This window comes from Pavona decussata, unplaced genomic scaffold, assembly GCF_977016875.1.
Source record: "Pavona decussata unplaced genomic scaffold, jaPavDecu1.1 SCAFFOLD_145, whole genome shotgun sequence".
Classification (NCBI taxonomy): Eukaryota; Metazoa; Cnidaria; class Anthozoa; order Scleractinia; family Agariciidae; genus Pavona; species Pavona decussata.
Genome location: NW_028145558.1, coordinates 819,252 through 843,630, shown reverse-complemented (window position 1 = coordinate 843,630; position 24,379 = coordinate 819,252). Strand labels below are relative to the sequence as shown.

The 24,379-nt window shown below is 38.6% G+C and overlaps 2 long non-coding RNA genes across 4 annotated transcripts; both read left to right on the top strand.

Annotated features, from left to right (window-relative positions):
• Positions 1 to 1,993: 1,993 nt before the first annotated feature.
• On the top strand, positions 1,994 to 4,024 carry LOC146466336 (uncharacterized). The gene is made up of 4 exons (XR_014868044.1): positions 1,994 to 2,028; positions 2,109 to 2,170; positions 3,517 to 3,560; positions 3,710 to 4,024. It is a non-coding gene; the product is annotated as an uncharacterized LOC146466336 (long non-coding RNA).
• Positions 4,025 to 4,751: 727 nt separating this feature from the next.
• LOC146466335 (uncharacterized) lies at positions 4,752 to 11,616 on the top strand. 3 transcript variants are annotated; one of them, XR_014868038.1, is made up of 15 exons: positions 4,752 to 4,852; positions 5,183 to 5,228; positions 5,623 to 5,670; positions 5,905 to 5,936; positions 6,305 to 6,350; positions 6,765 to 6,811; positions 7,340 to 7,388; positions 7,721 to 7,756; positions 8,923 to 8,945; positions 9,039 to 9,072; positions 9,812 to 9,843; positions 10,026 to 10,071; positions 10,399 to 10,427; positions 10,793 to 10,835; positions 11,392 to 11,616. It is a non-coding gene; the product is annotated as an uncharacterized LOC146466335 (long non-coding RNA). The 3 variants fall into 3 exon arrangements; XR_014868037.1 differs by having other exon boundaries at positions 4,783 to 5,228; XR_014868039.1 differs by lacking the exons at positions 4,752 to 4,852; positions 5,183 to 5,228; positions 5,623 to 5,670 and having other exon boundaries at positions 5,731 to 5,936.
• Positions 11,617 to 24,379: the final 12,763 nt, after the last annotated feature.

The following is a 24,379-nucleotide window of genomic DNA, read 5'->3' as shown; positions in this document are numbered from 1 at the left end:
AATGTGTTCAGGAGTTATCTTGTGATAATCACATAAAAACTACACCGCTGCAAAATTTTTTTTCTTACTCCAATTCAATATATCACACAACTTTCAAATGTTTTTATAAAATAAAGACCGGTGTAAGAACTTTAAACGATATATTTCATGGAGTGGGACACATTTATGGAAAGATACAAACAGTTTTTAGTTGTATTTAATTGTTTATTTTGTACACCTGCGATGGTTACGCTAGAAGTTAAAAATCCTTTAACTTTAGAAGAGTCGCGCGCATTGAATTCCAAATGTCATTTAGAATGACGTCATAACGGAGAGTTACTTGGAGTTTGAACATTGATGAAACAAACGCAGTGAATAAAAACACTAATCTCGTACCCAGATGTTTGTCTTCAGAGAAAACATTTGGTAAAATCGATCATGTTTTTCCATCTGACTGGTCAATAAAAATGGCTCAATGCAAGTCGCGTCTTGTTGCATCAGCCATTTTCGCGCCACGTTTCAAACCTTTGCTTTGCACGCGCGCAGATACAAGCCTAACAAAAAAAAATCTATCTTGACACTTCTGTCTTTCTATGGAAGTTGTTTCTTGTATCGATTTAAACAACTGCGAAATGTTTTTATAGTGTTGTCTAAGATTGCAGTAAAATTTTATTTTGGTAATCTGACACGTGCTAACTATTACGCGTAAAACAGTGCGCACACATTGCGTACCATTGTCAACAAAACTTTAGCGGCGGCTTTCCTCTTTCCCAGAAACTTGAGATCATTGATTTTATTTTCTGGAATATGGTAGATCAAACATTGCCGATTTTTATAGCGACAAATTGATCTCGAAAATCCATCTTGAGCAATTCGTAAGCAAACAAATGTTGAGCATGCGTAAATGTGCTAACTCACATTCCTGACAAATGATGACAAACAAACAAAAGCAAGATAGCACTAACAGCGGTTAGCAACAAAATGTTTGCGTTTTGTGTGATAGTTATTTGTAGACCTTTTACAACCGTTAGTTTGGAAACCACAGGACTGTTAAATACGTCCCTTCTCTGCGCCATAAGCAATGTTCACCACCCAACTGACACTTTTTCAGGATGTAATTTCATAAAAAAATCGTCCATCGAACGCGTTCATGAGTGTTTTTCTTTCTTTCTACTTTAGAAATAAATGGAAAAAAAATAGTTCGCCAAAATCCAGAAAGCATGTAACTAAGTCCACATAATTTAATGAGCTAGAAGACTTTCTGAAAACTTAATAAATTTATTAAAGGCCTAGGACATCACGGTTTAAATAGTAATTTATGCTTCGCTTTTTCTAGTAACTTCCAAACTTTGAAAAAAAATTAATACGTCATTCCAAGATCTTCAAATCCATACATTAGATGCGAGCGTAAAACATCATTTTATAAATTATTTCGACGTCCTAAAAAAAGATTTACTCGGAGTTTTCGAAGTGAATAAGGTTGTAATGGTGTGAGACCTCAATACCGTAGTAAAGACAAATTAAAAAGCTACAAAATGGCTTCTGGATGCTAATGTTAGCAAACGCGCTTACCTTTCAAATTCCCGTTAACATTTCGGCTAGTCATTGAAACTGAGTTGGCCTGTGAGTTCTTGATTCCTTGTGTTCGAGAAGAGTTTTTTCAAATGTGCTCAGTATAACAAGTAATGACATTTATTCCTGCAATAAGTCTAATGTTTTACTTAAGCCTGAAAAGTTGTCACCATTTCAGTTTTAAAAATCAGTAAAAATCTATTTGTAGTAACAAAATTTGTGCAGTTAAAATACTTTTTTGAGCACAAAATAATTTCAGTAATAAGGGAAAAGCACGCCAAATCATATCGAATATCTTATTTCGACAGTGGCTTACATCGATATCGCTCTCTTTTAGTTTAGAGGCGAAAAGAAGACAAAAATGAAAAAAACCATTGTGACACTCTAAAAGCAATAAAATCTGCTTTGGTTTTAGGTCGAAGAAATAATTTCTTCGAGATGAACAAGAAGTTAAATTATCAGGAAAGGGAGAATGAGGTAAGTACGTACTGATATAATAAATAGATATGAGAAATGAAGAAACAATTTCTTCGACTCTTATTTTCATTTTTATTTAGAAGCTAAAGGAGAAGTTGAGGTCCAAGGAAGAAGACTTGAGAAGGGTGACCAAGGAAACAGAGTAGGAGATTGTTGTTTTAATCATTAAATTTAATTAAAATTAGTTACAATACGACTTTTATAAATCAATCGGACAGGCTACATAGAGCCAACGACAAACCGCCTATTTTCCTTTAGTAAGCTTTTGTATTGTTAAAAAACTCTTAGAAGAGGCGATGTGGTCGTTCAGAACTACAAGGTAAAGGTTGCTAAATAAGGACAGTGTAGCAGATGCCAATTGCAACTCGCCTCTTTTCTTCCTCCGACCGTTTAAATTGCAAAATACTTAGAGCGGGCGATGACACAAAGACAAATCTTAGCTGTCCTATAGGCTAATTTATACCTACTGATTGATCGAGTCGATTTGGACAAATATGAGAAAGGAATTCGAAATTAGCGAGTGGACGAAAATCGGCCGATTTATGAAAATCTCTGGCAATGCTCGAATGTAAGTATCTACAAAGGCTCTTCTTTTCTTTCAAAAAATAGACAAACGATGGGGGCTGGTAGAATGGTGTGAACTGGGTAAAATGGGGGAAATGGTGAAATTTAGGAGATGGAAAATGGGCGAAAAACCAAACTGGTGAGAGAACGGTGAAAACAAGGAAAGCTGGGGTAACTAAAATACAGGGGTGGGAACAGGGAGAAGAAGAAGAACAGAGGGATAAAGTAAGGAACAGGAAAAGGGGAGACGATGATCAATGGGGAAACCGAAAGAAGTGACAATAAGAGATAAAACCATGGAACTGGGGGATAGATGCCGGAACAGGAATAAAAGAGGGAACAGGGGGATAAAACATTTAAACGAAGAGCAAGGGGAACAGTGGGGTATTGTGTATAAAGAGGAAAAGATGTGTAAATTGGGCCCATTAAATAGGTGGAATACAAGTTTTCAGGGGGGGTGCAAGGAAAAACAGGGACTTGCAATCAGGGATGCGAATAGGGGAAAGGGGCATTAGCGGGAGGGGGAGTCATGTGGGAAGGAGAATGAGGTTATGGGAGATAAGGGGTTAGAAACAAAGAAGGGAATCAGGAGATTAGGAATCGTATTAAAACAAGAAATGAAGATTACGGTTGAGAGCAAAAAGAAGAGAGACAGTAAGAAAAGGGTTGAGCGAATAAGAAGTATAAAAGGACTCAGGAGATTAGGAATGAGAACACGGCCAAAGTTGGCATAGAGGTGGTGGGGGGGGGGGGAGGGGTTTGGGGGAAAACACTGTATATGTTGGTTGATGAAAGACGGAATTAGGAACTGTTCAATTTTAGTGTTGGGAATTTTAGGTGTTTCAGTGCAAGTGTTGGGAATGAACTCAAGACATTATTCCTTCAGGTCACTTGTATATAACTGTATCTTTCATCTGTCAACAGGCTGATTTAAAAATGATAAAAGAAAGAAACACCGACTTCCACAGGTGAGTGTTCACTGCAACAATACAACAAAACTTAAAATAATGTCTGCTGATAACTTAGAGAGAGATAACAGGACGGGACCAGTTATGGTGTGTTATTTTTCTTTACAAAACATAAAAGTGTTATTGTATTACTTTGTGTTTCTTTCTAGCCACTTCAGGAGCTGAAAGTTGAAGACAACAATGTTGATCAAGAAGAGATAATTTCCCTGAATTTTAACAACAGATCTAAAGGCTCTCTTCTGCCTTTCCAACAAGCAAACTCTCGATTAATTTAAAACGATACAAAAGTACTTCTCTCTTTATCACCACCATCACCATTACAGACAAAGTCAACGATTTAATCGTCGTCATCGTCATTATCATCCTGGTTATCCTGAAATCAGTCCATTGCCATTTTAATCATCGTCAGTGTCACCCGCCATCACCACGTGACCAAACCGAATCATCATCATCATCATCATCATCATCATCATCATTATCATTACTAGTGGAAGTGTTTTTTCCAAAGTTATACCATAAAGTTATCGCTAAAAGAGAACGATACTGACTTTAAAAGCTTTTTAATTTTAAGTCAGTATCTCATTAGTTTTTTTACAATTGTATATAAGCACATATTTTACTTCTCATCTTGAACTTGAAAATGACCGTCGGACGGTCGAAACGTCGTTCTCTTTTAGCGTTAACTTTAATTTATAGTTAGTTAAATCATTTTCAAAAAATTGTTGATTCGTATACCATAAAAGTTTTGAAATTGTCCAAACTTACCACATCACTAATGAGTCCTACTTTATTGCAAAACGACAATGAATTGTAAAGCATATGTCTTTCAGTTGCATTGTCTTTCTCATGGTCGGCTATTTTTCAATGAAAAATGCAAAAGTGCTATTGCATGGCGTTGTACTTCTTTCTAGGAAAGTTCATGGGCTGATGACTTGATCACAAGGTCATCGCTATCATCATCATCTTCACCATTAATATCATCATCATCATCATCATATTATTATTATTATTATTATTATTATGCGCAGTAAAACTATCTGTATGCAGAGTATCAGAAAGCAACTCAGGGCGCGCAGTGTAACCTGCAAGCCAATCGAAACCTAAAATAGCAGGTGAATAAATCAATACAATATATATACATACATAAAAGTCATAGTCTATTATTATTATTATTATTATTATTATTATTATTTTTTTTTTTTTTTTTAATTTACTCACACTAATCAGTGACAGAACTTATCACATCACTAATAACCCCGTTCTTTATTGCAGAAAAAGAATGAAGTCAAAAGGTATGTACGTTTTTTATTATTATTTTTGTTAGCTCTAGATGTTTAGAATCACAAATTGAAAATATTGTGTGGCTTAGATTGTATTAAAAAGTGCAGCAACTCTGAAAAATAACTTTTAATTAAACTCAACTCCATGTTATTTACTTTAGCTATACATGGCATTATTACTCAAAACTACAGGATACATTATACGTTAACTCTGCGTACTTTTTTGGATGATTGCAGCAAAACCAGAACGGATTTTCCAAACCTCGCGAAATGTTTATTTTATTAGTCAGTTGAGTATTAAAAAAGCACCTTCTTAAAATATGCACTTCTGTTTATCTGCAGGGATATTGAGAATTTGGTCCGAAAAATAGAAGAAAAGAAGCAAGAGGTGCCTGATGATGTCATTTACGCTAAACTGTACTGTTATATTTTCTTAGTTTAAGCTTCATATTCAACTTTTCTTGAAACAAATTTAGTTCATGAAGTTCTTCCGACAATAAACCAAATGTTTGTTGATCAGATTAGTTATAATGTTGATCCAAAATATTAAACATTAGACATGTGTTCCCATACACCCCATATCTCGAAGTGCTTGCCAATCAGAAGACTAATAGTATTTGCACAGAGTATATAAACGTATTGCAAAAAATATGATCCAAAACTTATAAACAAAGAGACGTCTTTTTGAAGGGTTTTAGGATAGTCATTTTAAAATAATTCTAGAGCAGATTGGTACATTGTTTATTTATCGTATTTTGGTTGTTGTTGTTATTTTAATACAGAGGGAAAAGCGAAAGGCCTCTTTAGATGAAGTGAACAAAAGTTTTCAGGTATGTTTAATTATATCACCCGGTCGCTTTCGCTTTCCTCTGCTTCAAAGTAAAGTTGTTCCTTGTGTTTGTCTGTGCCAGAAAAGGCGTCTTCTCTTGCGGGTTAATTTCAAAGTTATCGGTTCTCCCTCTAAATCGACTCTTCACTACATTACTAAAATCGTTCAGCCAGTACTTTCCACCCTCAAAGCTTTTCTTCCTTTTTTCTTATTTTCTATTTTACTTGATCAACAGACCGTCCTGGAAACAAGGCAGCAGATGGACAGGTAAATATATTGAACAGCAAGTCATATTCTCTGGTTAATTTTATATCTCGATTTGCACTACTTATAGGTGAATCCAAAACTTGACGTGCTATGGTATGGCTTGTTAATAAATTCAAATGGAAAAGACGAAATGGTGACCTTTTTAGGAGCATGGAAAATGACCTCAGGTTGAAATCTTGAAAACGGATTCATGTGGATAGTATAAATACTGTTAGAAGCTTGTATCACTTGCAGGAATCGCTTTATCGATTCTCTTTTTTCCTCCTCTCGTTTTATATCTGTTTGTTAAGATTGCCTGAGTAATAGTTTATCGACAGCCATTACCTAAAACGTTATGTTAATACTTTTTTTTCCTCTTTTCCGTATAGTGAACTAAAACAAATGAAAAGTGAAGGAAAGAGCTGCAAAGAGCAGGTGGGTTTATACAAACTCGAACTAAAATAGTTTCCCTTCACTAAGAAGTCACGTGGCCCACATCCCTAAATTCGCCGAGGTAGGTTTAAATGCAAGAGAGCTGTTAATAAATGATCGCCTTATGTTGTAGAATGTGGAGCTTTGATGCTTGATCTTACCTAACACTGACATTTCAGTGCAATATTCAACTGTAAAGAGGGAAATGGTTTTATTCAAGTTATCGACTAGCTCACTACCATACGTATCTATTGATATATTGTTTAATTGGTTCGTTGATTGTTTGATTGATTGATTGATTGATTGATTGATTGATTGATTGATTGATTGATTGATTGATTGATTGATTGATTGATTGATTGATTGATTGATTGATTGATTGGCTGGTTTGATCTTATTTCATTTCCTCTTATTTAGGTCTCCAAAGTGCAAGACGCACTTGATCATCACGAAGAGATGAAAAAGTGAGTAGATATTTTTGTTTAAAATACGTGCTTCTTACCTGACCACAAGCGGGAACTTGGCCGCACTAGCGAATGTATTACAATGATGAGATTACCGTATTAAATAAAAGCATCGGAAAAGAAACGAATAAAACTGACTAAAACAAGGCGACAATAATGATGCTGAATACAAATGTATTGTAATAGAAAAGAACGCAAAATTCTAGAACGTTACTAGCCTTACTAAATATGAAATACACTGGAATCGTCGTTTCTTTCTTGTGATTATTCAGGGGGCCATTAACGCGGAATTCATTTATTTTTTTTAATTAGTTAAACCAAGGGATTACTAAGGCTCGCGGTCGGCCCACGATGGTCGTTTTGTGAGTTGAGTGAATCCAAAAGATTTATACAATAATAACTCAGTAACGGTTTGTGAAAAACAAAAGTGTCTGCTTTTTCAGGCCTGACAGAAAGGGTTTTACTGCTCCTTTGACTGCCAATGATTCTGAAGTGTATGACCAATAAGCTTGTTTGCTTTATGTTTAGGGAACAGCTGGATGTGAACAGCGAGCTTCAGAAAGAGAACGAACAGTTTGTAAGTTTCCTATCAACTTATATGAAATTTAATTTTAATTGTTTTCATTTAAAAACCTATTCTTTTGCGGGCCAAACAAGGTACAACAAACATTCTAAAAAACTAAGACTGAGATATCGCGTAGAAATTAAACTTTCAATCTGCTAGGATCAGCGATGTTGAGAGCACCAAGTGGAGCGATTTAAATTAACTCAAATGTTGGGGTAGAAAAATGGTTTGCAAATAGAGTAGCAGATAGTAAATGTTTTAGTTAAAGTTCTTCGAAGAAGAAAAGTTTCACCTTCACTGTTAAAAGTGATTTAAACTTAAACTTTCTCTCCTGTTTGTTTTAGACTGCGGCCTTGAATGAAGAGAACAGGAGAGTGGAGGTACTTTGCTATTGCCACGATAGTTGCTGAATAAACGGCTTTGTAAATGCATAAAAAATGAGACAACTTCTAGACGTCCTCAAACTGGAGATACACCCGATTTCAGTATTTCTGCGATAAACATAAGTTTTGAATTTAATAGATTGAAAGAAGAACAGCAACAAAAAAAAAAAAACACACAGACTATGAACACGGAAAACAATTTCTTCTGTTACCTACAACTTTCAAAGAGAATCTCGCATGAAATGCTTGTACTGTACAATACAATACAATACAATACAATACAATACAATACAATACAATACAATACAATACAATATATATTTAAAGTCGGGGGCATAGGGAGTGGTCGCCCAATCTCCCGAACCAGTGGCTCGTGATGAAAATGCTCGACTAAAAAAAAATAATTACAATACAATATAAAAATTACAATCACAATGTGAATATTTATAGATATCAAAAATACATAAATGGTAAAGTGGTAAAATAGTACAAAATGACTCAGATGATTCGTGAAATTTCTAAGGGAGAAATGTATAGGAAAGACAATTAAAACTACGATGTGATCAAGAAATTCAGCAATTGTATCGACATCCTGATCGAATTTTGTCGACCAGGTTCAGTTTAGATATTTGGTGTGTGAAGGATTTTAGGGTTTCTGAGGACTGGACAGTAGCTGGTGGAGTACTCCATAGATGTGATGTAATGTAGGCGAATGAGTTATGTTTATACAATGTATTGTATGTAGACTGCTGTAATTTGTTTTCAGATCCCCTTAAGTTGTAAGGGGTGGCCCCATGATTAAAAAAGTCGGATATGTACTTGGGGCCATTGAGCTTTAGGCTTTTAAAGAGTACGACTAGCGATTGTTTAAGCCTTCTCTGTTCTAGACTGCGCATTGAAGCTGTCTTGAGCAACACGACATATTCCGTCGAGATTCCGGGCCGGCTTGCAAGTGATTTTAGTGCTTAATGGTTGGCAGCTTCTACTTTAGTTTTCAGCGATTTGTTGATACCAAGGAGTATGGGGTTGCAGTATTCAAGATGTGGGAGAATGAAGGCTTTATATAATCGTATACAGATGTCCGTGGGTATAAAGTTCCTTATTAGACGCAGTGTGGCTTAACGATTATTCTAAACTGTGTTATTTTTATCTACATCTTGTAGGAATTAAAGACACAATTCGAAAGGTAAATGGCAGATTGGCTTTTTTTTTTAAATCCCCTTTCTTTCTTTTCATGTAAATGTAAGGTATGCTTAAATACGTGTGTTTGTCTTTATAGTGAAATGCTCAACAAGATGGAGAACATCAATAAGGTATTATAACTATGAAAGCCTTTCGTTTTTGTCTCGTGGCTAGAAGTTGGGAACAGTGCGGCATTTTCTTGTTTAAGGTTTATTCTTGCATAGGTCTAGCCTAGTTTCCAAGCCTTAACGCTGTCAATACAGGAAGCGAGCTGTTTTGTAGGCTTTGGTTCGAGCTGTGACGTAAACTTTAATAGCATATCTTCGATAACGCGTTGGTAAAGAATGGAAACCAGGCTTAGATAAGGCATAGATTTGGTTAGATTGAGCTAAACAAAATGAATGTGTACGGGATTCTAGAAATGTGATATCCGGGAAAATGGATTAAATTAGTCGATACCATTGTAGACGGATTTTATGTAAAATACTTCACAAGCTTGTTAAGAATGAGATTTAAAACAGCGAATTACGAACAAGTTATCAATCCGCGCAGCGCCAAAGTGGGATCCCATTTATCTAGTCCGAGACGGCACAAAGTTATGAGAGGTTTTAAATTCCTTTTGCTTGATTAAAAACCCTCGCTAAAAAGCACAAACGTTGCTTTGCCACACCGGCAACCGAAACATGAATCATGGCCCTGCTATTTGGGTTTTCTCTAGCTATCCAATCTAAAATCACCAGCCCGTCTGTGATCCACGAACCGCTATTGTCAAGAAGGATGGTGAAGACTTCTGAGTCTTAGAAGGAGGCCATGATGAGTGAAAAGTGTTCTTCCCGTAAATAATTTCTTTGTTTGTTTTTATTTTCGCAGTCACTTTCTCTGGAAATAGATGAACTTAACAGGTGAAAACAGTGTTTTCATGCTTTCAACCCATTAACTTGATTTTATTTCAATAACAACTTAGCGGTTATTTTGAACATCCTTGCACAAAATGAAAAGGAATTTTAAATAAGGACGCGAACACTATCGGCAGCATATATTTGATTTATTTATTTATACCATTTTTTACTTTACTTTAATTTAGGTAGGGCCCAAGAAAGGTCGAGGAATTCTCAGTTTGGAAACAACAGGTGAGAAAGAACGAAAGAAACTGTTACTTCAACAAACCTCGTTGCTGATTCAGTGAGTACTAGGGAAAGCATGGCAAAAGGCATTTATCCTGAAGTTATTTCTCACCAAATGAAATACTTGAAACAAACACAAAATGCGAGGACATTTTGTAAGCCCTTATTTGATGGCTTAGTGAGACAGGCCCAAAGCCGTATTAACCCTGATTTGAAAAGGTCCCTTGCGATTACCTTGCACTTGTTATTATGAAATGCGGCTTAATTTAGGGTCAGTAATCCCAGCTTTTCAAGGTAATTAGTCTAATTATAACTTGCTCTTTTCTTTTTCAGGCTGTGAATAAACTTGCAAAGAAAGATAGGTAAGTTCCACAACTGTAGAGAATCGAGTTAGTTAAACTATTATATCAATGACACGATGACCATATTTTGGAAGTTAGAGTGACTGTAGTGAAGTGAGAGAGGTAGTGTAACTAGGCAAAACTTGTTGCGCTTTGTGAAGTTCCACCAACTCACTGAAAGGAATGATAAGGGGTAGTCATACTTGATTAGATTTCAGTTTGTGATTAGTTCGGGTTGGATTACACTGCAATTCTCAATGCATAATAAATATTGTAATTAAGGATTTTCAAACGCAATATAAAACTGAGAGATTTTTAATATTAGTTTGAAATACTTCCGTGGGCAATCTGTGAGTAAGATCGTTTTCCTGTTTTCTCTCTAACAGTGAACTGACAGAACTGAAGAAAGTGCTTGAACCGCTGCAGGAAGTGAGTAGTGAGAATACAATCATACATCAGAAATGTGTTTACTAAATCACGCGAAGAGCTAGGAAACTAAAATCATGAGTACGATACAAAAGTCTGCACTGTGCAATCGTTGTATCTAACGACAGAATCAAAATATTTTATGACCAAGCCCCCCCCCCTCCCGCCCCTCCCCCCCCAAAAAAATACAGATTCTGGACAAAGTGCTACCTCATTCTATATTATCACCACGAGTAATGTTTGGATAACAATAACAATTAAGACTTCTGAAGAAAGCCGATAAGATTAACACCAGTCTTCTGCAACAATTGGGTTTGACACCCCCCTCCCACAGTGAGCCTAAACTTCCCCTACACTATCGTCTATAGGATCTGAATTGCCACTATCCCAACCTTCAGATAGAGGCCAAACGGTAACAAAGCTAATTGCCAGAGGAACTTGTAATATTAAATTTTGCTTGCTCATGTGCGGTATTTTAAACACAGATGTCTGTAAACGGAGTAAATTGAAATTAGAGTAATAAGATATCTGAATTAATGACGTGTTATCTCCTCACCAGTTTCCAGCAAGAAAGAAATCCAAGAAATCAAGAAGGGTTATCACACTGCTATGCAGTCGGTTCTGCTGTACATGTCGCCGTTAAAAGATTTCTCTTGTTTTATATCAGAGTGTAAATAATGTGCTGTTTTGTAACTTGAATACCGTATATATTTTTTTTTTCTCCATCAAACTGACGTGAACAATTTGTATTTTTTTTTAACGAACTTAAGTAAAACGTACACTCATTTTCTTATGCGTTCAGATAAATGAATAAATAGTCGTTTTAATTGACAGTTTGAGCTGGGTTTTGATATTAAACCTTTCGCAAATATAGAAAGATGGTCTTATTCGGAACTGAACCTTTAGTGCTTTTCAGAAATGAGATAGATTGTCGACGTTTCAGGAGGAATGCGTGGCAAGGCGAGGGAGAGGGTGGAGAAGAGGAGGGTAGGGGAGGGGATTGGACAGTGGGAGGAGAGGGAGGGTTCACGGTTTATCCAGCCCAAGAAGAACTGCCCAGTGCCCAGACCATGACGCGCACTAACGCAAGGTCCAAGTTTAGATCGTTGACCTGCGTGATTTCCATGTAGAATCAAGAGAAACAAAGTGGAGCATATCACTTCCTGCGAGCAGAGCTGAGGCGAGTCTTAATTGCCCTGTATAACAGCAGTTAGTTCTCTGTACAAGCAGGATAATGTCCGGCTCTCTAGCGGCCATGACGTTAGTGTGCTTCGTATCATTACATCAAACAATGCCTTTGGGTTTCCGTGCAAACGTTATTAAGGTTCTTCCTCTGTTTATCTGTGCGCGACTTTCCTTCGCATTAACGGAACGTCAAAGTTTCTATCAGCTGCTATATGTAACTGCTAAATGTTATTCAGCCCCTGTTGGAAAACCCAGTCTTGAAACTCGATCGCGATTTACCATCGTTGAGTAAAATATCTGCAAAACCAGTATGGTCACCAAATGATTTCCTTCAGACGCCCAAGGACAATCACGGTTACCAACTAGGACGGGAACTACTTTTGTTACTGCGCATACGTTCTGCGCATCTCGGGATACTCGGGTTTCCTTTGGGTGGTACTTACTAATACAGGGATATTTTTGCACGGTTTAAAAATAAGCGGAAAAAGCAGAACTTAGCAAGTGCTCTTGGTATCCTAAAAGAAAATTTGGAGTAAAGAATTGAGATGATTTCGTTGAATTCCTCACACGAAATACTTGGTACGAAAACTTTTAAGACAAACTTGACGTTAAATAAAACTTATGCACAGAAATAAAAATGGAGGAATAGAAGAGAACGTTTGTATGGACAGGTCAGTTTGAAGTGTAAAATAACGATTTCGTTGAGGCATGAATACATAGGTTTTCGATGCTTAATAGGCCATTTTCATGATGGCGTCATTTGACTACAACTACCAGAATTAATCTTGTTTTCCTTTTCAAATTCAAATTTTGTAATCCCAGTGGAGAGCAAAGAACAATAGCTCTAATTAGCATGAGAAAACAAAAAACTGAAGGATTCTGGTAGTTGTAGTCAAATGACGCCATAGTGAAAATGTCCTATTGGCAACTGCTTCAGTAGTCTGCGTAGAGACAGGGTTTTTATTTCTATGTATTCTTAATTACATATATTCCCTATCTACACATTATCACAATCATATGAATAGCAAGACAGCTATATTTCTATCATTTTTGTTTTGCACTTCTGTTATAGTAAATAAATGTCAAAGTATGCTATCAATTCACGTGAGCAAATAATGAAAATTGATTCTTTGAAAAAACCTCCAACAAAATGAGCTTAGTTTTTTTTAAATATTTCTCAGTTGATAGAGTTTCTTGTCTAACCTATCGAAGCTGCGTCGATAACAGTAAAACTGGAAGTTAATTATGTTTTGAACAATAAGTTCCGCAAAAAAGGGCAAGCTCCTCCTTCATTTCACACCTTTGCGGGCGTGAAATCTAAATTTAGACGACGTTCAGTCGAGGAAAGTTGTTGACTCAAGCGTCCTCTGAAAAAAACGGCCTCAAAATTCCATAATATCACCACAACAATATAAGAGATTAATTTCTAATTTCTTTAACGGGGTTTATTCTGAAAACTAAGCAAATTGTATCCGAGATAAGGGCCCGTAGAAAAATAAACATGTTGTTTGTCAGTTGTTTACGCTCTGATGGTTGATTGACAACTGAAGGTGAGAATCGCCTGGCCAGGCCCCTTTTAAACCGGAACTTCCTGATTTAGACATTCGTTGGTTTATTTCCCACTAAGATTCAAAAGTGGTTTACAGTCATTTCAACCACAGGTAACCAAAGCGTATGTGACACAGCCTTACCATGCAAGCGTGATTTAAGAGTTTGTATGGAGTTAAAATTAAATCGAAATTTCGACAACAATATTCCCACAAACCCCACAAAAAATATAGTAAAGTCTGAAAAAGCTTACCCGGTGTGTTTTGCTGTGTTTTCAATGCGTCTCAGTGCTTCTAAACGCTGTTTAGAGCGGTTTATCTCTCAGCAGCTAGTCCACATGCATCACTGTATTATGTTAATGACAAGGTAGGAAACTAAAAGTCGAATTTGAATAAAATTTGGCCCGTCATTTGAGGAGAGCACTTCGAAAACCTCGCTAAAATTTGCTGGAAACTTAAGCTCTCGCTTACCTGTCTCTCCATATGGCAAGAAGGATGATGTGCGGTTCTTCCTGGGCAGACAATTTCCGGCGAAGTTGATTTATGGAGACACAGGCCTTCGTGGAAAACAAAGTTCATTTCAAATTGTGTGCCATTTTAGCCGCCGACAGAGCCGTGTCGCTGGAATGTTGGAACAAACTCTCGGTCAAACCTAGGCACGAGTACTAAAATGTGCCCAACCGGGGAAATCCACGGGAAGCCTTTGGCACGTAACAAACCACACAAACCCCCTCCCGGCTAAGTGCGGTTCTGTACCAGCCAGCCGTGCTTGGCGTGACAGCAAGAAAGGTCTCTTGAGAATATGAATTGACTTTTGTATTATTAATTTTTTTTTTTTATGAACTGAATTCGCGATTTTCCTACTCGTATCTTACGAGTTGGCTTTTTTTTTTTTAAATAAAAGATGACTGAAAGACACTGAAAATTTGCCCCTTCCCCGGCCTATTTTCTTTGTTTTCCTTTCACGAGTGCAGCAAAGGGAATGCAGGAGACGTCTGCACGCAGGCCAGTATTCACGTTCTCTTTAAAACCTTCTATTTGGTCGTTTCAAGCTATTTGTTGGCTTCACACTACAAGCTAAGTTAGTTTCAAGTAAGCACTTGATTCAAGTGCACTTGAAAATCTCAAGTCGCACTTCAGAAAACTTGGCTTCACACCTGGTGATAAAGTATACACTTGAAGCACAAGCTGTCAATCATCGTTCGCGGATAATCATGAAGCCTTTACAACGGAAAAACGTTTTGTGTTGTTTACTCTTTATTTTGTCTTTAATTTTAACTCAGAGAGTTTTAACATTACAGGAAATGCATAGGTACTTCATTGTTTACGAGTACTTGGCGACAAAACAAAAGAACAGGCGACATCTTCTGAACTGAAAATCGATGGTTCAGGCTGTCCGTAAAGATGAAATTCAAATAAGATCGTAAGTTTAAATCGGCTTTTCCTTCTTTTTTATGTTTACTTACAAAAAAGACTGTTCCATGGAGTCCTCAAACCGCGAGGCGTATCTCCAACCATCCATTTTGATTTTTTTTTTTAATTAATTTTAGTTCACGGCAAAATGTTTATCTGTCCTGGCACCGCAGCACGTGGCTTTCAATTGGTTTCCCTTTCCCTATTGGTCAAGTACGTTCTCAAGTGTGGTGTTGGCCATACTTGGCGGCGTACTTCGGCTTCTTTGAACTGCGAAAGTTTCCATGGTCACTAAGTAAAGTTCAAGTTGGTAGGTTTTACCCCTTCACACTCAAAGTAGGTTTCAAGTGCACTTAGATTATACTTACAAGCTCTAGTGTGAAGCCCCCTATTGTTTTGTCAAGATCGGCAGCATTTTTTACGCACGTGTAAGTCTTGTCGTGCACATCATGAGAACTTCGAAACACAAAAGGTTTAATGAGCAAAACAATGACCTTACAAATGTGTAAAAAATGTTGCCGTTCTCGGCAAAAAACAACAACTTTGCGAAATTCAAGGATTTTTGGAGAGCGCTACCGTGAATACAAAGACAAATTTTCAGTTTCTTTCAGTCAGCTTTTATTTAAAAAAAAAAAAAAGCCAACTCGTAAGGTACGAGTAGGAAAATCGCGAATTCAGTTCATAAAAAAAAAAATTAATAATACAAAAGTCAATTCATATTCTCAAGAGACCTTTCTTGCTGTCACGCCAAGCACGGCTGGCTGGTACAGAACCGCACCTAGCCGGGAGGGGGTTTGTGTAGTTTGTTACGTGCCAAAGGCTTCCCGTGGATTTCCCCGGTTGTGCACATTTTAGTACTCGTGCCTAGGTTTGACCGAGAGTTTGTTCCAACATTCCAGCGACACGGCTCTGTCGGCGGCTAAAATGGCACACAATTTGAAATGAACTTTGTTTTCCACGAAGGCCTGTGTCTCCATAAATCAACTTCGCCGGAAATTGTCTGCCCAGGAAGAACCGCACATCATCCTTCTTGCCATATGGAGAGACAGGTAAGCGAGAGCTTAAGTTTCCAGCAAATTTTAGCGAGGTTTTCGAAGTGCTCTCCTCAAATGACGGGCCAAATTTTATTCAAATTCGACTTTTAGTTTCCTACCTTTTCATTAACATAATACAGTGATGCATGTGGACTAGCTGCTGAGAGATAAACCGCTCTAAACAGCGTTTAGAAGCACTGAGACGCATTGAAAACACAGCAAAACACACCGGGTAAGCTTTTTCAGACTTTACTATATTTTTTGTGGGGTTTGTGGGAATATTGTTGTCGAAATTTCGATTTAATTTTAACTCCATACAAACTCTTAAATCACGCTTGCATGGTAAGGCTGTGTCACATACGCTTTGGTTACCTGTGTTTCAACTAACGTTGTCGGTTCAAAGCATGAAGCTAAAAGACAAGACCGAAAGTTTACGTGGGATTTTTATGAATAAATTCATCAAAATCAGTCATGCCTGGAGAAAACAATAGGTTTGTAATTAGCAGTACAATGACCTGCACGTGCAGGGATGATTTTGATGAAATTATTCATAAAAAATAATCCCGCAAAACATTGCGGTCTTGTCTTTTAGCTTGATTTTAATCCGACAACGTTAATTGAAATAGCTGTATACTGGGGCCCGTTTCTCGACACTCCCGGTAACTTATCGGGCCCGATAAGTCGCCCGGTAAGGCCCTGTAAACTTTTCGGGTGTTTCTCGAAACTTCCGCTATTAACGATCCCGATAATTTTCCCGGTAACTTGCCCGGTAATTTACGGGAGGTAAAGTTACCGGGAAAACGCAAATGTTTCAACACTAAACAAAATGGCGGCCGGAGGCGGGCTGTTTTGTTTAGTTAGAAGACCTCAGTCTTATCAAAGACGACCCATGGCTGACTGTGAGTCGTAGAAAGATTCAGGCTTTCACGAGCGAGAATTGAGTGGCACGTGAATGAACTTGGAGACGAATTGCGGAGAAACACAGCGAGAAGCTGCCCGCTGGCTCCGGAAATACAGATAAATACAAGCGTAGCAATTGTTGTTGTTGTTGTTGTTTTTAGATAATGTTTGAAATACGCTTAGGGTGTTTGCATATAGGCGCTATATAAATTTGAAAGATCTTGATATCATTACTATTTTATTGTTGTTATCAGCAAACGATGGAAGAAAAACTAAGTCAATATTTTGTCATGTAAACATGGCTCGCTCGCTACAAAAAGGCGCACATTATTATACCTCCGAAATGGCTTCCTTTTTAGCATAAAATGGGTTCCTGTCACGGAAAACTAATAATCCTACAGCAAGCGAAACTGTTTTCTTATATGGCTTAATATATCGTTTAAAATTCTTTGTGTTAATTTGCAGAATTTTCATAAGAAGGAGGAAGTAAGAAATCTGACATGCTACAGATAAACGTAAACATGAGCGATAGCGATGAAAGTCGTATCATGCGCGGTCCTCGAAGTACACAAATGGTGTTTGCTGCATTAGCTAGAGGGAAAAAGAATAAGAAGCGTACTGTGCTCAAGATGGAAAAACGAGAAGAAAGAACTAAAAAACCAATCCAAGGGTTCTTGGTACAACCAGTCAGATTTTCTATAACTGCCTCGACAGCAGAGAAATTCAAGGACGAGAAATCGGATAGTGGAGAGTCGAACATCAGTTCGGGGTCCGAAATCGAACATGCCGGCGACAATCCAGCCACTTTCGCCGTTGTTGACCGGCTGAAAATAAGCAGCGAACCTCAGCGCACAGCCTCGTGTACTGATAGCGGTGAGAAGTGCGTGTCTCGTGTCAACTCCGCTGGGGCTGCCAGTTTCATGTTCTCTGCCTATCTGCCGTTTTCTTCTTTGTTTTGGTTTCGCCGGTGGCTTTCCCGTAAAGATATCGCTTTACAATATTACAGTAACGCTAATGCTTACAGAACTCCCCAGGGAATGCTTCTTTATGTTTGATTAGACGGCAGCGTGAGCGCGTTGACAAGTATTTTAATGAGGTGCGAAAACTCGGAAAATGTTTCAAGGCCGAAAACACGGCTTTTGTTTTTGCGCGAATTCCCCATCTTCAAATGAATTAATAGGGTATGTAGATTTGCCAGATTTGGCCAAAATGGTCATCAGGTATTAATGCATTAAAGTGTGTCAGGCTTTTACGAAATTCAAAATATTTTTCCCGTGACGTGTTAACATCTGACGGGACTACAAAAATTTTCCATTGTCCATCTTTAGGATGGGTTTTCTCACAAACCGATAGGAATAAAGAAAAAGCCTGACACACTTTGTTAGCCTATTATCTCCTGATTGATATTGTGCAGTCTGTTTGGTTGTGCGCCTTTACGTGAGAGTGGGTAATTCAGTTAAGTACACGTCGCTAGTATTGAGTTTGAAGGCCTCTGAGCGCTTATGTATCCAACAAAATGAAAAAACATTGATATTTTCGCAAACTTCGATTTATCAGCTTTACCGTGATATATAGTTTTCCGTGGTTTTATCGAAATCAGCGCGCGTACGCTAGATTTCCCTGAAGGCACTCGCGAAACATGGCAGTAACTTTAACAGAGCAACAGAACAGCGGGGATCGCTTTTTACAAATTTCAATTTGTCCGCGGCAAAGCAAGCTGTCCGTTCGTTTGACATTAACAAGAGTCCGACGAAACATTTGTAGTGTCACGTTAATTATGGCCTAGCCTGTTCACGGACGTTTTTTTTTTTCGTAAGATATTGGCGCTCGCCAATATCTTACGAAAAAAATAAACGTCTGTGAAGGGGCCAGTTATGGCCACGTTCGTCATGGTCTACTTTACTTCTTGTTTCTGTTTTCAATCACTGATTGTACCAAACACTGTATCCCAGATAATCAAGCTTGGACTTGAGCCACGGTAAAGATGTTTCAACATTACCATAAAAAACGTATTTACAAGGAATTTCCATGCCGTACCCAGCTCCTCTGTTGACAGGTTTACCCGTTATGATGGCTTTCCCTTTGTTTGTTCCGCGCTTTAAAAACTTGGTGACAAATTCAGCCATCCTCAAAGGAATGTGACCAAGTATCTCATCGAATCCAGACACTGTGTTAGCGTGTTCCTTGGCTGTGGTTTCAAGACTGCAATCTTCTAAATTAGGCCTTACTACAGCAACCGCATTCACGTCCTTGATGTTCTTTGGCTCGCGTTTAAGGCCCTTTCCTCATTTAGTTGTGGATCCCAGCCAGCCGCATCTTTGTATACATGATAACCGCGAATGTAGGACTCAACCATTACGTACGATTCTGTCATCCTGTTTGCCATCGCTTTATACAGCTACAGTCAAGAGATCAGAGCAAAATGGGGTCCGTAATGCGAGGTCTTACTTTTGAATACAGCACAGTAAAAGCTCTTTTCACAGCGTGTGTTTACTGTTGTTGCTTGTCATCGGGTTCTTTTTCAATGAAAGTAAATTTAGTGTTTGTACGTGTGTGGGCAGGTCATTTTAATTTCCTAAAATCTTGACGTCGGTACTTTTAGCCTGTTAAACTGTCGGTAAGAGGTGTGAAAATTTTCCAGAACTCTTACAGAAAGCTAACATCATTTAAAAATACGAGTGCAGTATCAATTCTACCATAAAAATTCGTTTGCTTTATCGTGTTGATTGAAATACAGTATCTCTATTACTGTAGTTTGTAGTCGTGGATACTAACTGTATACAGTACACTGCTTCGTGTCATTTTGACAGATTACAATATAATCCCGTAATTCGCGTGTCAATCAGGGTGATTTTCTGCCATATTCAGTGCATTGGCGAGTTTATACACGTGTAGGTTGCTGTGAATATGTCGTGCTGCAGTAACTGCGCGAACGTTACAAAATATATTTGTTTAACGTGCGAAAGGCCAGTTTGTAATAAGTCAAGTGATTGTTCGGTGTGGGCGGACGAGGAAAATCCAGGTTGGAAGGCAGGTATTGCTGTTGCCTGGTGTTTGCCTTGTTTCGACAAGAGAATTGCTGCTGAAAACCTGATCGGAGATGAAGAATTCAAAGAAGAGGAGCCAGTCAATCGTCCAGAGCAGCAACTGAATCAAATACAGGGGAGTCCTCAAGTGGAAACAGCAAGCAGCTCGAGTAAGGCGAAAAAGAAAGCAAGACAGGCTACAAACGATGGTCAGAGCCGCAAGTGTTTACCCCTAAGTGAGAAAGTACAAGTGATCCGTGCCTCACAAGATGAAAAGCAAAGCATCAGGCAGCTGGCGAAGAGGTTCGCTTGCGGAAAAACTCAAATAGCAAAGATCATTGCTGATAAAGAGAAAATTATGGATGAATGGATATCCAATGGCAGCTCCACGATCAAACGAAACAACTTCGAAAAGTATGAAGAGATAAACCGCATACTATGGGATTGGTATGTCAAGGCTAGAGCAGCAAACATCCCAGTGGATGGGCCTTTACTCAAAGAAGAAGCCAGGTTGATTGCCAAACAACTCGGCGTGACAACTTTTAAAGGAACAGAAGGCTGGTTTTCTAAGTGGAAGCAACGGCACAACATTGCGCAATTCAATATCGCTGGCGAGGAAGGGGATGTTAGCAAAGACACGGTAGAAAGTTGGAGTGAACGTGTAAAAGAATTGACCAAGGGATATGCAGCTGCCGATATATGGAACGAAGACGAAACTGGGCCGGCATTTTGGAGAGCGCTTCCAAGCAAGTCTCTCCCAGAGAAGGGAAAGCGATGTCGTGGAGGAAAGAACGCCAAGCAAAGGATCACTGTCGCTTTCTTTGTGAGCGCCGACGGAAGAAAGGATAGTGTTGTTCTTATCGGAAGCAGCAAGAAGCCCCGTTGTTTTGCAAACCTTGTAGATTTTTCGCTCCCGTGTGGCGCTCAGTATTTCAGCAACGCAAAGGCATGGATGAAAACTGAGATAATGGAAAATGTGATATCCAAGTTAAACAGCAAGATGAAGCGGGAAAATCGTAGCATCATACTCTTTCTCGACAATGCTCCCTGTCATCCTCCCTCCCTAAAAGGCAAGTTTTCCAACATCCGAATTGAGTTCCTGCCGAAAAACACCACGTCACGCACACAGCCTCTTGACGCAGGAATCATCAAAACTTGGAAAACGTACTACAGGCGGAAGCTATTGCGATATGTTGCTGGCCAAATGGATGGAGAGAAAACTGCGAGTGAGATTGTCAAGTCCGTTAATTTGCTGATGGCTGTACGATGGGTGGTCAGCGCCTGGGAAGAGGTTCCAGCTGCAGTCGTCTCCAAATGCTTCAAGAAAGTTGGGATGTATCCTGTTGAAAATCTCAATGCTGAAGAAGATGACGACCCGTTCGAGGGAGAAGAATTGATGGATATTCCTGAATTGCTAAGCCATATTTCCCCAGGACTAGACATGTCAGCGTTCGATGACGAAGCTGAGGCCTTTGAGCCACCAGTGGATACCACACTTCCAAACTGGAGAGATACCGTACGACAAGAAATAATCGCTGCGTCTATCAACGAAGAGCAGGTGTATGAGATAATCGGAACAGGCGCTGGAACTTGTTGGGAAGCTAGCGGCATTTTCTTACTGGCAAGGAAACGAGCCGCTAGTCCAGGCAATTACCAAGGTCAATGATGTCTTAGTAGACATGCGACTGAAGTCTCTATTGGCAAGGAGGCAGTCAACCATAACGGACTATTTCTCCTAACTGTCATAGGACCAAGCAAACCTTCTCTGGTCACGATATACCTTTTGGACGACAGCAGTAAGTCCCGTTGAACGTTTTATAAGAAGAGTTATGTTTTTAAGAAGCACCAAAGTTACATTTATAGACGGCAACAATAAGTCCCGTTGAACGTTTTATAAGAAGAGTTACGTTTTTAAGAAGCACCAAAGTTACATTTATAGACGGCAACAATAAGTCCCGTTGAATGTTTTGTTAGAAGAGTTATGTTTTTAAGAAGCACCAGAGTTACATATATGGACGGCAGCAATAAGTCCCGTTGAACGTTTTGTTAGAAGAGTTATGTTTTTAAGAAGCACCAGAGTTACATATATGGACGGCAGCAATAAATCCCGTTGAACGGTTTGTTAAATGTAGAAGAAATACTGTATATATATTTTTTCGAGTTTTAACATTTGACATCAATAAAGAGTTTCGCTTTATATCTTCAGTTGCTATTTTTGTCTACGCAATAAAACACAATTAACACCCGCTAATTAACTCTCCCGTAAGCGGACATCCACCCTATTTTTCTTTGGTGTCCGCTTACGGGAATAATTCTCGTAAGCGGACAGCTCTACTAACGGACACGTTTTTCAATTCCCGAGAGTGTCCGCTTACGAGAGCCGAGTTGACTGTATTCTCTACACTTAATACTAAAGACCAAGAATCGAGCTACTTCAGGGCACTGATTATCGCTTCCAAATTAAATGATGATGCAAAGTAATGATCTCACTCGGTTGCTCTCCTTTGACACGACGAAAAACTCAAAGTTAAACTTAGCACGTGTTGCACTGTCCTTTAATAATCACGAAGACAGTCCTGTCTCATCCATAACCGTGCTTTTCTCGAATGAATCAAATGGATTACGTGTAGTCCTAAGTCGTTCTCCTTCTCTTGCCAACGAGCGAGAAGCGCGCGCAAAAGCCTGGCAATGGTCTTCTATTTTACCTGGCCCGGAAATTACCGGGAAAGTTTACGGGTGCTTCGAGAAACGCGTTATCGCGCCCGGTAAAGTTTCCCGATAACGGCCCCGATAAGTTAACGGGCCCGGAGCGTTGCGTTAGACGTTTCTTTTCCGTTTCAAGGAAAGGAAATGTGGGACGTCTGCACGCAGGCTGTAAGAGTCTGGACTGGGTAAAAAAAAAAACATACCCAGTCCTGTCATGTCTACTAAAATTGATCGAAAGAAGAGCTAATTTGATGCAAATGAGCGGCATATTTGTTGCAAGATTCAGTCTCGCCAGTTAAAGGCAGTTTTGGAGCCAAGTTGGCATTATTCACGTTATCAAGAAACGAGGTGAGTAGCAATACTTTATTATAACCCAATCAAGTGGTAAAATGGTTTCTCTCAGAAATATATCACGCTTTTTAAGGGTAGGGTTTGCAGATGGTTTCATAAACTCCAATTAAGTTTGTTGTGAGCGCCGTTTGCCGGTGAATATGCAGTGGGGCTGTTGCAAGGCTGAAATATTCAAACAAGCCTGGCATAACATTATTATTTTGTGCTTCTCTGTTAACATTCCAGTAAAATTTCAGTCCACGAAGATCACTGTTAGTAAGAAAGATGATCTACTGAAGACAACCTCTCAGTTGAGCGGCGAGTTATATATAAAGATCGTGAACAGTAAATGGCGATGAATTTAAACACTTGTCGAATAAAAAGTGACGGTTTTACTCAAATAATGAAATATAAAGAAAGACGTAGTATTCGACACGTCACGACTTTGAAAGAGCTATCTTCCTTCTGAACGCCATCAAGTTCCCTATAATGGTCGGTCGCGCGCTAACCACTGAGCTACAGGGTGACGTGAAGAGCTGGATCATTAAGTACAAATTTCAAGGAAGGGAAGAATATTTTTTTAGAAATGATATCGTTTAGCTCATTAGTTAAGTCAGCTGTTCTACCGCAGGTAAGACAAATACGAGGCTAAAACAAGTTATGAGGCTAAATGACAAAAGAGTTTACAAAAGGAAACCGTATGGTTCAATTTTAGCTCAATTTTTTAAAGAACCTCAGTTATGCACCTGCCATTTTTAGTAGTTCCTTGTTTATACTTAACACACATTTTGGCAAAGTTTGGTGTGCCTCGATTGATAGTTGTCCAGTTAATTCAAGCAATTTATCTTTTGAACAAAAATACAGCTCAAAAAAATTTCTTTACAAAGAGGTCTGTATACCTGGCACACTTCCTGTTTAGTTATTCGTACTTCTATCTGTTTATTGTTAAATGACATCCTCGTCTAGTTCAGAGAAAAGAACCAATTTCCCACGCCAAATATCTAGTGAGCGATGATTTGCACGAACTTCGATGTCCTCGCGATCATAAATTACAAATTGAGGAAGGATAAAAACAACTAAAGAAATTAGACAACCAATCAGATTCTTGTTTTCACCTTATGCCATAAGGGAACAGCTGATGTTTTAGTACAAAAATAACATCGTTTTAATACGTTGTCATGTTTGATCGAAATTAATTTACACACGCCTAAGAACTTCATGTGGACAATTATTATTTTATCAAAACAAGAATTCACCGCATTCGCAGATCTTTACGATGACAAGAATAAGCTTCAACTAAAGAAGCCTTGGACATAGTTTGGCGTTGATCGACTATTTGGGCAAAATGCGTCGCAAAGGTCGTAGACGAAACAAGAAATTTCGCCACAGCAAAATTGACACGTTTG